We start from the raw sequence: 13,298 nt of genomic DNA on the forward strand, positions 1-13,298 counted from the left end.
CACCTGAGCCAGGTGTGCAGGGCAGGACCTTGCCCTGAGCCCAAGCCCTGTCCCCCCTGCAGGATCTGCTTCCCATCGGCCTCTTCCTCCTGCGGCCCCAAGCCCAGCTCGGTGCTGAACGAAGGGCGCTGGGCCGGGGTCATCCCCCGGCGGGGGCTGCGCACCCCCTCTGCCCCCTCCCCAAATTCCCTCCCGGGGCAGCAGGGGCGGGCTCAGGAGCCCTGTGGGCAGGGAAAAGGGGGTGACACCGGGATGGGGGGGTCACACACGCTCTGAGGGGACACACACGGCCCCTGGGGACCCCCCCTCATCTTCTCCTGCAGTGCCAGGAGGATGAACCCCAACATGGAGCCCCCAAAACCCCAGCAGCATCTTGGGGTGTGGGGTCTGGTGGCAGCTTTGGGGTCTGGGGGAGAGGCCCTAAAAGCCCCTCCCAGCCCCACAGACACTCCCAGACCCCTCAAAGCACCCCACAGCTCCACAGCCAAGACTCCCCCAACCACTCCCTGCATCATAAATGACCCCAAGAACCACAAAATTCTCTCCAAGCCACACGGCCCAGCCAAGATCACAAAAACTCTCTGAGAGACCACCCCTAAAGGCCCACCAAGCACCACAAATGCCCTCAAGAGCCACAAAAGCCCCTCCCAGTCCCCCAAGGAGCCCCCAGACCCCCTCCCCACCCCCCATGGCATCGACCAGGACAGGCTGGGGGACAGGAACATCCACAGCCCTGAGCAGCTCAGGCACTTCAGCAGCGATTTGGGCACTTTGGAGGTCACACCCCAAAGGGGGAGACCCAGGGCAGGGACTGGGAAACAACCGGAATTCCTGGAGAATAGATGGGCTCAGGTGGACACATTCTGACAAGTATGAGATTGTGGCCCCAATCTGCCTGGCTTTGTGGCCCCACAACACTCAGATCCTTCGGAATATTCCTCTGAACCCCAAATTCACCCCCAAATTTCGGTAAAATGGTGCCGCTTTAGATCTCTTTGTTTCATTTCTTTATATTTACCCCAATTTTTGCTGTTTCAGTGGGATTAACATGGAAATTACTTAGGCTGAAGAAGATCTCCAAGATTATCCAGGGCTGCTTGATACCACCAGAAGAAACAATTGGACAGAACAGATGAAAATTTTAGGGTGTAAAGGTAAAAAATCAGCTCTTCCCAATGAATTTCCAATGTTGATCTGAGTCCCGATGGATGTTCCTGCCCCTGAGTTCACCCAGGTGCCACCAGGGATCCAGGAGAACGTGGAGAGCACCAGCCAGGGGTCTTCCCAACATGGATCACAGGGAATGTGGGTCACCAGGGCTCTGCCAAACGTGGCTCCTCTGATGGGAGGTGGAGCTGGAGCAGAGGACAAAGCTCTTCCCGCAGTTGGGGCACTCGCAGGGCTTCCCTTAGCGGTGCCTCCGTTGGTGTTGGGTCAAGTGATAGCGCCTGGAGAAGCTCTTCCCACACTGGGGACACTCGTAGGGCCTCTCCCCGGTGTGGATGCGCCGGTGGGTGACGAGGGTGGAGTTGTACCTGAAGCCCTTCCTGCAGTCGGGGCAGCGGAAGGGCCTCTCATCCGTGTGAATCCGCTCGTGCAGGAGGAGAGTGGAGCTGGTCTGAAACCTCTTCCCGCACTGGGGACACTCGTAGGGCCTCTCCCCGGTGTGGATGCGCCGGTGCCTGACGAGGTCAGAGTTTTGCTTGAAGCCCTTCCTGCAGTCGGGGCAGCGGAAGGGCCTCTCATCCGTGTGAATCCGCTGGTGCAGGAGGAGAGTGGAGCTGGTCTGAAACCTCTTCCCACACTTGGAACACTCATAGGGCCTCTCCCCGGTGTGGATCATCTGGTGGCGGATCAGATGGGAACTCCGTCTGAAGCTCTTCCCACATTCCCCACACTTGTGGGGCTTCTCCCCATCGTGAAGCTGCTCATGAACCACCAGCTCTGACCTCTGGCTGCATCTCCGACCGCCTTCCCGGCACAGGGTGGGTCTTTCCTCCTCAGAGCACCCTGGGCTGCGTTTGCAGCCCCTCCTCCTGTGGGATCTCCGGGGCTTTTCCTCCCCGTTGGATTCCTGCGCCATGGAGCCGCTCAAAACGGCCTCTTCCACCAGGTTCTGCCGCGGGGATTTGTCCTCCCTGGGCTCCGTCCTCAGCTCCTTGTCTGGGGAGGAAGGACAAGGAGAGGATGGGATTTGCCTCCGTGCCACAGGGAAGGGGAAGGAGATCCCCCCAGTCCGTCCCCGGCAGGACGGCGTCGGCAGCGGGGTTGTCCTGCAGCCGGGGGCGATGCTGGGCTGGGAGATGGAGCAGGAGAGAGGGGGAAAGGGGCACTGACTTCCTCCTCACCTGCCTGGGGGTCCTGGGGCATCTTCCTCTTCCTCACAGCCTCCTCCTCCACCTGGCCAAGGGTTGGGAATGGGAAATCCTCATTCTGGGAGAAACAAGGGATGAGTGTGTTGGGTTGGGGCTTCCTCCTGCCCAAGTCCATCTCTAGAAGTCACCAGTGTCCACAAAAACTAACAAAAAATTGGCAGTGAGTCCTAAAAATGGCTCCAGGAGCTCCCCCTTTCCAGTCTCCTCACTTTGCGGTTCTGGGGGTCCCCCTTGTCAGGGCTGCTGGGGGTCCCATGGGTCCTGGGGATCTCCCTCTCTGGGGTCCTGCTTAGGGATGCTGGGGGGGTTTGGGGGTCCCACAGCAGAATTTTCCTGATTCTGCTTCAGCTCCCAGAGGTCCCAGGGTCCCCTCTTCAGCCTCCCTCCACTCCAGGCACTTGGGGCTCCCCCCTCTCCTCACCCCCCCTTTTAGGGCTGAGTGCCCCAGCCCCACATCATCTCCAGGCCCCCCCACCCCTCCAGGCTCTTGGGGGTCCCCTGGCTCTGGTATCGTCCCTGTCTGCTCTCCCCACTCCAGGGGTCCCGTGTTCCAGCACCCAGCTCTCCTGGGGATCCCCAAACCCAATGTCCAACCCCGCCAGGACCGGGTGATCCTCACATGGACCCCCCAAGACTCCCAAGGGGCAATTATGGCTCAGCTTTGGAGTCCTGCAAGATCCACATATCCCCTCTGGCCCAAAAATCCCTCCCAGGGACATGCAAGGACATCTGGGGCTTGATTCCAGAATCTGCAAGCTCCAAACACCCCTCCAAAAAAACCCCTCCTGCTGACCCCCCCAATAGATTTGGGGTGAGCTCCCCCTCCCCGCTCACCTGCAGGATGGGGGGGAAGATGCTACCGGGGCTGGGGGTGCTGCGGACACAGTGGGCGGGCGGTGGAACCTCGTGGTTCTCCAGCTCCTCCTCCTCTCTCCCTCCTCTTCCTCCCGCTCCTCCTCCACTCCCACCCTGCCCCCCCTTTCCCACCCCCTCTACCCCACGGCTGCTGCAGCACCGGCTGCTGTGTGGGGGGAGCCCCCGATCAGCCCCAGGGATGGACAGGGGGGTTGGGGACCCCCCCAGTGCGGATCCCTCCCTTCCCCAGAGCCCCAGGGAATCGCTCCAGGGCTCAGGTGCTGGGGGACAGGGCTGCACCCCCATGGAACCGCTCTTCTGCTGTCCCAACCCCACCTTTCCCTCCCCTCTCCTCCCCTTTCTCAGCGTTCCCACAATCCACAGCCCCATTCCAGCTCAATTTGGGTGTCCCATCCCCCTCCCGCTTTGCTTGGGGGTCCCAGCCCCCTCTTCCCCCCACCCCCTTCCGCACCTTCCCCATCCCCAATCCCCGCCTCCCCTCCCCCGGCCTTGGTTTTGTGGGTTCCAGGCCCCTCCTGCTCCCTTTGGGGGTTCCATTCCCCATTTCGCTCCATTTGGGGTCCCAGACCCGCCCCCCTTCTCACCGCTCACCCCGCGCCCGGGGGGGCTCCCAGCACCACCAGTGCCACCAGTGCGGCCCCAGCTGCCCCCACACGCCCCATGCCCAGCGCCGGGCGCTGCCGACAGCCCCAAAGCAGCCGCGCTGTGCCCTGGGGGGTCCCCAGAGCGGCCCCGCCCCGCACGGCACTGGGAGCACCAGTCCGGACCAGTGCGGAGCGCGGGCGGGCGGCATCAGCCGTGCCCGGGCAGGGCCGGGCCCCGCGGGGCTCCCGCCCGCACTCGGCCCCCGCCGGGACAGCGCGGGGGGGCCCGGCCTGGCCGCCCCCACCTCCCCCTCCCCAAATTCCGCTCCGGGGGGCGCTGGGGGCGGGGGGGGCTCAGCTGCGGCCAGAGGTGCCGGAGCCACGTGTCCCCCGCTGCCAGCACCGCCCCCTCAGGATTAGGGGTGCCCCAAAACTCCCTCGGAGCTGGCGGATACCCCGCAGGCCCCTGAGGACTGGGGTCCCCCCGGCCTCATCATCCCCAACCTTCGCCTGCCCATTCCCATGCCCCATCCCGCCCATCCCCCTCCGCCACACTTCATCCCACACCCCAATCCACATCCCACCCTTCCCGGGCCCCATCCCGCCCCATCCCATTTCTCCCGGCAGCCGCCACCGGGACCCCCAAAACCCCGCGTGCCGGGGGCTCCCCAATATCCCCCAATGGGCATTTGCGACTCACATTCGGAGCCCTGCAAGACCCAAACATCCGCCTCCCCTCCCCCGCCCCACCAAACCCCCCTCCCCCAGGAATCAACAAAGATATTTGGGGCTCGGTGCTGGAATCCTCCAAGCTCCAAAATCCCCTCTCCCAAAACAACCCCAGGCACCGCCCAAGATATTTGGGGCGAGCTGCCCCTCCCCGGTCACCTGCGGGATGGGGGGAGCGGTGTTCCCGAGGCCGAGAGCTGCAGACAGAGAGAGCGATGGATGCACATGGAGGCTCCTCTTCCTGCCCCCTCTGGCCCGCCTCTTCCTCCCGCCCTTCCCCTTTATCCCTCCTCTTCCTCCCGCTCCTGCTCCTCCAGCCGTCCTCCGTCCAGCAGCTCCGCTGCCGCCCCCAAACCTCGGGCTGGAGCGGGGGGTCTGGGACACAGCCCCGTGCTGGGGGGCAGAGCCGCTGCTGGGGCCATCGCTGTGTCCAGGGCATCCTTTGTGCCCCTCGTGCAGCTCCAGGCTCCCGAGGGCTCCCCGAGGCTTTCTGTGGCTGTCCCTGCTCCCCAAATCTGTCGCGTTTAATGCCCGAGCGCGGCAGCCCCGTGCCCTGGGGCAGCAGCCGGTGCCGGGACACAGCCCCGGGAGCTGCGCTAATGCCCGGCCGTGCCCAGGAGGGACTGAGGGGAGGGGACTTCATAAGGATCCCCCCTCTGCGCCCCTGGCTGCGCACGGAAAGGTTCCTTAGTGCATGGGAGCGATTTTCCGGGGTTTCTGGGCTCGACGGGGCCGAGGCGGCGGCAGCGGGAGCCGCGGGGCCCGGCCCGTGGGGGCGGCCGGGCTGGAAAAGTGCGCGGGGCCCCAGCGCGGTGCCCGAGGGCTGAGCGGAGCTGACGGGAACAAGCCCCGGAACCCCCCGGTGCCCGAGGGCTGAGCGGAGCTGACGGGAACAAGCCCCGGAACCCCCCGGTGCCCGAGGGCTGAGCGGAGCTGACGGGAACAAGCCCCGGAACCCCCCGGTGCCCGAGGGCTGAGCGGAGCTGACGGGAACAAGCCCCGGAACCCCCCGGTGCCCGAGGGCTGAGCGGAGCTGACGGGAACAAGCCCCGGAACCCCCCGGTGCTGCTTTCTTAGTCACTGCGCAGCGGCCTCTCCGGGTGGGGCTGTTTTATAATTTTTCCTTCTAATCTCTATATATTACTCCATTCGCACCTCCCATCCCACGCCCTCCGCTGCGGCTCTTTCACCGCCGGGCTCCTCGCCGGTCTCTCGGTGCAGCTCCTTCAGTGTCACGGGCCGGCGGAGACGCCCCTCGGTGCGGCTCTTTGATCGGATTTTCTTCTTTTCTCGGCGTTTTCTATCGTTCCCAGCTCGCCCGTCCCGCCGAGCGGCTCCTCCCGCTGCTGCCGGGGATCGGACACCGCAGGCAGCCCCGGCCTCTTCCTCTTCTTCCTCCTCCTCCTGCCGGGATTCAGCCCCCGCCGCCGCCCGGCTCCTTCTGCCGCTCCTGCCCGGCACGAAGCGGCGCTGCCGCTGACGGGGCCGGAGCGCGGCTGCCCCGCGACTGCCCCGCGACTGCCCCGCGCCTCAGGGCCGGGCCGGGGAGTGACCGCACGGCTGGGGAGGGACCCCCCGCTGGCCAGGGCAGGGACTGACCCCATGGGAGGGACCCCCCGCTGGCCAGGGCACGGACTGACCCCATGGGAGGGACCCCCAGCTGCCCAGGGCAGGGAGTGACCCCATGGGAAAGACTCCGAGAATTCTGGTCCCAGAGATCATTCCTGCTCACACTGACCCTTGTAGAAAGGGGACATCGTTCCAGGCAGCCTGTACTGAGCATGTGGCTCCTGAGCGGGGTTTGTTGTTTAGGAAACCTGCTCAGGCTTTTCCATTCTTTCCTTGCAAACAGGAAAACTTCTCCTGGGCCTGTGTGCAGGCAGAGCCCTGAGGAGAGCAGGTGGCACATTGTAGTGGGTTGAGTTCGTAACCGGGCGGAAACACCAATTAAGTGCAGTGGTTTCGGTTCAAAATATTCATTACTTACTTATTGTCCTTCTGTGAGATAAGAATTAGGAGAAAAGCAAAGCAGGCACAAACCTCAAACAGCTGCAGTACAATGAAAGGGTTTTATATACTAATAGAATTAAAAATAAAGAGAAAATAACAAAAAAATTTAAAGCAAAATTCCAAAATTCCCCCCCCCTCTTTTCCAGCACTTCTCTCCTTTTACCCAACTCGCACAAAGGATAACAGAACATGGGATGTTAGTCAGTGTTCCAGTTCTTTAAAAGTCTCTCTCTTATGCTTAAGGAAAAAAGGGTTTTCTTCAGTTGCACATGGTTCCCAAAGTGCCACCAACAGCAGACCACCCAGAAACAATCAATCTGCTGTGGTGTAAACATCTCTCCCATGAAAAATCTCACAGTTCCTTTCACACTGCAAACCACGGGCCATCACATGGGGTTATTAACCTTGTTAAGGATAAGTTATTTTGGCCTGCACACAAAGGCTTTCTTCGCCACAAGTCTCTAAAAGCCTCTCACTGCTTCTCTATAGCCTGGCATAGGCACTCTTCACAATCTTCACAGGCCACACGAGGATTCTCCATCCCCCCATGTTCTTCAAATGGATTAGAGACAAACAGTTTGTGATATTACAGTTTCTTACCACGGCCTGCAGGAAGTTCTTTAAGCTACGCGCGAGAATCCCAGCACCGACCTCTTTTCTCCCGTCGCCATGCTCAGCTCCGTCCCACAGGACTCACTTTCTCTTCCTCTCTGACTCTGAGGCTGCCACGTTGAAGAGTGTTCTTGTTCGGGCTTTACGGTGGAGAAAGCCTCGCTCCCTTTGTGCTGCTGGCTGCGTGGTGTCTTCTTCAGTTCAGCACGAAGTGTGCTGGCTGCAGAAAGGAGGCTCCGCCGGCTCCCGCTGGCTCCGCCGGCTCCGCATGGAGAGGAGAGGGACCCGCCTGTCCCCAGAAGCCGCGCTGGATGGGTTTAGCTCTGAGCAGTCCATGGCTGGTTTTAGCTGCCTGCGGCTCTGGGACAGTCCCCCACAGCGACCCAGGGTCCGTGCCGCGGCGTTGGGAAAGGGGGGAAGGGGCAGTGGCCCCGGCCCGGCGGGGCCTGGAGGCTCGGAGCCCACCCCCCGCTACCTGCCAGACGGCGAGCTCCGACTAAAGGAAATCCCACCTTTCCGTGCGGTTTAAACATGTAAATTGTGAGAAGCGTCATTGGTCTAAAAGTCTGTCCATCAACTCAGGTTCAACCCACTACAGGAACCAAGTGTGCACTGTTTTACAGCGGGGCCTCGTGGCACCCAGGACACCACTGTGACACAATGGAATCTCACAGAACCAAGGCTCCAGTGTGACACAGAGGGGCCTCGTGGCACCCAGGACACCACTGTGACACAATGGAATCTTGGGGAACAAAGTGTCACCTTCAAACACAGCGGGGCCTCGTGGAAGCCAGGTGCCACTTGGACATTGCCAGGGCACGTGGATCTCAGTGTCCACTGTGACACAGCACAGCCCCATGGAACTCAGCAGGCCATTGTGACAACATGGAATCTCATGGATCCAAGGCTCTACTTTGACCAGGCGGGGCCTCAGAGGACGCAGGTGCCACTGGGCCATCGCCAGCTCCTGTGGAATCCAGTGTCCATTGGGACCCAGCGCAGCCTCAGGGCAACCTGGGGACCAGTGTGGGGCAATGGAATCTCATGGAACCAAGGGTCACTTGTGACAGAGAGGGACCACATAGAACACAAGGGCCACTGTCGTGGTTTGACACTGCTTATAATACCAGCTACTCATGAAAATCATCACAAAGGGCTCATGAGTTGAGGTAAGGATTGGGATAAAAACATTCTAAGTTCAAAACACGCTCAAACTTAAAGGTATAAAGTAAATTTATTATTAACAGAGTAGGATAATGAGGAAGAAAATAAACCTTTCAAACACCTTTTTTCCCCTCCATCCCCTCCCTCTTTCCCTCCAAAAGCACATGGAGACAGGGCCTGGGAGTGTTCAAGCCAGTTCATCACTCGAGATCTTTCTTCAGGTCCCTCAGGGAGGGGAGTCTCTTTCTTCTGCTGTGCCATGGGCTCCTTCCCACGGGAGACAGTTCTCTGTGCACTTCTCCAGCATCTTTCTAATTTCACGAGTATCAGTCCCGCCCAGCCTGCTGTAACCTGAGTCCCTCCCACGGGCAAAACAGCCTTCCCAAAACTGCAGGTGTGGGTCATTAGTCCATGGGGTGTAGTCTTTCAAGGATCAGCTGCTTCAGTTTGGAAGCAAGGGCCCTCTTTCTCTGTCTCTGGAAGCAGGAGCCCTCTCTCCCTGTTCAGGTCTCCCCCTGGATTACAGCTTTTGTAGCATCCACGCGCTCCAGCGTGAGCACTTTTTCCCACGGGCTGGGAGTGGATCTCTGTATCACCCCGTGGACTTCATGGATCCCAGGGAGACAGTTTGTTTTATCCCAGTCCTCACCACGGCTTGCAGAGAAAATCCCGACACCAACACTGGGAGCATCTCCTGCCCCTCTTTCTTTCCACTGACCTTGGTGCTGCCAAGTTGTCTTGCTCTACATGTCCTCACTTCCTCCTCTTTCTACGACTAGGAGGAAAAAACTGCTGCTCGTAAATGAAGTGTAAACATGTTAAGAATAACCTTTCTATGCAGATATTAACTAGTTAACATTATAACTGGGGTCAAAGTTACAAGATGCTAATATAGCTTGAGTTATAAGATACCTGTATAATCTGGATCATAACCTCCTGTACAATGTAATAGCTGGTACAGGGTTAACTGCTGCTCCTAAGTGCCATTGCCACCAAATGCCACCAGTTGCAGGATTTCTGCAGGGTTTCGCAGCACGGAGAAGTTGATTTGGTCTCGGTGCTGCCCCGGGCAATCGTTTGCCGTGTTTGCCCTGCCGGCCCCGTGGCCCCGCTGCCCCTGCGCGGGCGGTCGCAGCCGCCGTTCAGCGCCTCTCTTCATGCGGGCGCTGAGAAGGAGAAGCCGCCGCCGCCGCCCCGGCCTTTCTGCTCGCAGCGCGGCTGGCTAACAGCGGCCAGGCAGGCCAAGCTCGCCGCTTCATCCGTCCTCGCTCACTCACTGGGCTTGGGGAGACCCTTGGTAAGTGATGCCCGGGAAGCCTGTGAAAACAGGAGTCAATCTGATTTTACCACCCGTGTTGCTGTAATGCAGCCTCCAAAAGGAGCGATGCTTTTCTGCACCTGTGCACACACGTGTCTAAAGCACGTGAATCCTCCATTAGCTCCACATTCATTCTGAGGCTTTGCACCCAACTGTTGATTTGGTCCTGATGTTGCTCATTTTAGCTTCAATGGTTGCAAAACAAAGCAGATCAGAGGAAACAAGAAATAAAACATTTTTTAAAAAACCAAGAACACCCACTGACAGCACTGCAGAAGATTTTTTCATAGTATAGTTTTTTATTAAATCTTCTGTCAGTAGATATGTTCCTCCTAATTCCTTTATGCCTTTTGAACCACAGCTATTTATCATTATTCCTTTTTAGTATTTGTTATGCTTTTTAAACCCCATGTATAACAGGCTGATGCAATCAGAAGTAGTTTTCTATCCCAAATAGACTGAAAAACTCATTTCTTCATCCCAAAGAGACTAAAGCCGGTGTGTTTGGCGTCCCATCTCCCACAGCCGGTCCCGGTATCTCCGCAGGGGATTTCTGCCCTGGGGCAGCCCCGTGGCCACGGTGACACCCTGACACATAGATTTAAAAGAAACAGAAAGATTTTAATTATAGGCTAGCTGTGTTGAAATGAGTTAGAATAAGAAAGAATTTGAGCTGGACTAGAGTTAATTAAACTAATTAAGAGAAAATAATAAGAGATTTGAAATGCTTTTTAAGATGTCAGTAATTGATTACGGAATAATTGATGATCTGTCATTTGTATGTTTAGCTGTGCTTAGAACGAGGAACAGAAATATTGATCAGTTGGTGTAGGGAACAAGGACAATTCCCAATTTCCTCCCTCTGTGGGAACCTATTCAGAAGTCAGGCAAGAGGAAATTTGGAGGTCACGAAAGTAATTAAGATTGTTAAAAGTTCAGAAAGGCAAAAAAGGTGCAAGTGAGGGAGATGAGCTTACTTCATCTGTCTGGGACCACCGCCCCAATTCGAGAGCAGCGACTCAATTCAGAGCACGCACTGCGCATGCTTAATGCCATTAAAGCTCATTTCCATACGAAGCGGAGAATGGGAGGGGTCACTGTTAGAAATATGTATTTGTAGTTTGGATATTCATCACTTTTGTGGCTAAATGAACTCTGTAACCGTTCATACCTGGGCACTGCGCATTAGGAAGCTGTTCCACGCCGCTGTCCGGCGCCAATCAAACATTCACTTTCTAACTCTCAACTGTTAGAGAGCTTTTGTCTGTCTCAGCTGGATATCGATATGAGATCGATATTCACATCTTGGTAAATCAAGCCCCGAGCACGGACACTGGGGCCGGTGTGCCAAGGCGTTTGGGCTGCACGGACGTTCTTTAGCAGCAATGTTTGTCTTTATTCCCTCTCTCTTTACTCTCTCTCTATTCTCTTTCTCCTTATCGTTTCTCTCTTTTCCCCCCTCTTTATTCCCTCTCTCTTTACTCTCTCTGTCTTTCTCTCTCTTTACTCTCTCTCTGTCTCTCTTTATTCTCTCTTTTCTCTGTCTTTACTCTCTCTCTTTATTATCTCTCTGAAGAAAATGAATACAAAACCTGAATTTTTTAGCAATATAATATTGAACATTTATTAGTAGAACAAAGGCAAATCAGAGCGCTGGGGCGCTTGGCAATATTGCCAGAGGCGCCCTCCATTCATTTCACTGTGGACTTAAGGACTCTCTTAAACTGTTCCATATTCATTAAGCCCAGAAAGTCATTTACACTTCACTCAACTTTCCCCCTCTCCGGTCTCTGCCCGTTCCGCCAGCACGCCGCCGCCTCGGTGCTCGGATCTTGAAGAAGAGACACAAAGTCCCAACAGAACAAGCTCTGCTGTTGTTTTCTTTTTTCTTTTTTCTTTTTTTTTCAGTTATTTTATGCTATTTTATTTTATAATCTATTTTACTTTTCGTTTGTCTTTTTTTTTCTTTTTGCCTTTTTATTTTTTCTTCCATTTCATCGGCTTTTTCGCTATTTTCACCTACCGCAGCCTTTGTTCCCCTGCCGGAGGTTTGTGGTGAGGCGCTGTCCCAGCGGCTCTCCCCGGAAACCAACGAAATCAATTGAAATAATGATGAATTGTTGAACTCTTCCCGCTGCTGTTTCCAGAAGGCCCCGGGAGGAGCCGGGGGCGGGAGGGGGGTCCCGGTGCCGGGGGCAGTCCCCGCTCGCCGGGCGGATCCCGGTGGCGCAGCTTGGGAGCCGCGGAAGTGCCCGAGGGAGCGCGGGGGCGGGGGAAGAGGGGGTGCGAGGGGGTATCGGTGCGGGATAAGGGGGCTCGGGGGGGTCTCAGCGCCGGGGATGGAGGTGCCGGGCGGTCCCCGTGCACGGGAGTGGGGGTTCAGACCTGGATATGGGGGTGCAAGGAGGTCCCGGTGCGGGGAATGGGGGGGGTCAGGTGGTCCCTCTGCCGGGAACGGGGGGGACGGCGGAGTCCCCGGCCCGGAGATGGAGTTTCAGGGGGGTCCCGGGGCCCAGAAACGGTGGCTCAGGGGGTTTTCCTGGGACGGGAAATGTGGGTTCAGGGAAGTCCCCTTGCCGGCAATGGGGCTTCAGGGACGTCCTCTTGTCAGCTAAGGGGAACAGGGGGTCCCGGTGCTGGGCAGGGGGATGCAGGGGGTCACAGTACCCGGGAATGGTGGTTCAGGGGGTTTCGGGAAGGCCCCGGGGCCAGACAAGGGGGGAACAGAGGGGGTCCCGGTGCTGGGGAAGGGGATGCAGGGGGGTCACAGTGTCCGGGAATGGCGGTGCAGGGTGCTCTAGTACCCGGAAATGGGAGCTCAGGGGGTTCCCGTGCCCGGGAGTTGCGGTTCGGGGGTTCCCGTGCCGGGGGTCCCACTCGCCCCTCGCCCCCCCAGGAGCGCCCCCGGCCCCAGCGCTGGAGCCATCGCGCTGCTCCGCTGGGCCCCGCCCCCAGCCCGGCCCCGCCCCCAGAGCCGCCTCCGGCCCCGCCACTGGCGCCGCTCTTTCCTGCCCGCCAATGGCAGCTCGGGCTGCTCGTGACGTCACCGGGCGCCGGGCAGATCCCGGCGGCGCAGGGCGGGAGACGGAGAAGCCAAAGGGACCGAGGGAGCGCGGGGGGAGGGGACGGGGCAATTCCAGGGAATTCCCCTGGATCCCCTCCTGCCATCCCCCGGACCCTCCTCGGCCGCGCCCTGCGGGACCCCCGGGCCGGGCCGGGCTGAGCTCCCGGGCCCCGCGGCCAAACTCTGCCTGGAACCCGCTGGGTTCGGCCCGAAGCGGGGCAAGCAGCGGGACCCGCGGATCCATTTTGTCCTGCGGCTGCGGGGCCCCAGCCCCGGCGGAGCAGGACTGGGCGCTGTGACCCCGATCCCTGACTCCCCATCTCCTTCTCTCTCTCTCTCCTCTCTTCTCCCTTTCCTTTGGGTGATCATAAATCCCGGAGCGGCTGCAGAGCCCCGTGCCCAGCTCGGGTTTCCCAGGAAAGGGAGGCCTGGGGCTGAGGTGCCCCGGGATGGCCGGGAATGGGGTCCAGGGGTCCCCGGGGTCAGGGAAACAGGGGGTGCAGGGGCTGGGATAGGAGGATACCCGGGGCAGGGGGTGCAGGGGGTGTTGGTGCAGGATGAGGGGT

At 58.8% G+C, this 13,298-nt stretch overlaps 1 pseudogene; it reads right to left on the reverse strand.

The window, feature by feature from the left end:
* Window positions 1-990: 990 nt before the first annotated feature.
* The window catches only part of LOC138101737 (zinc finger protein 420-like), a 99,745-nt pseudogene continuing 87,437 nt past the window's right edge, over window positions 991-13,298 (reverse strand).

Source organism: Aphelocoma coerulescens, unplaced genomic scaffold (genome assembly GCF_041296385.1).
Source record: "Aphelocoma coerulescens isolate FSJ_1873_10779 unplaced genomic scaffold, UR_Acoe_1.0 HiC_scaffold_46, whole genome shotgun sequence".
In the NCBI taxonomy this organism is placed as follows: Eukaryota; Metazoa; Chordata; class Aves; order Passeriformes; family Corvidae; genus Aphelocoma; species Aphelocoma coerulescens.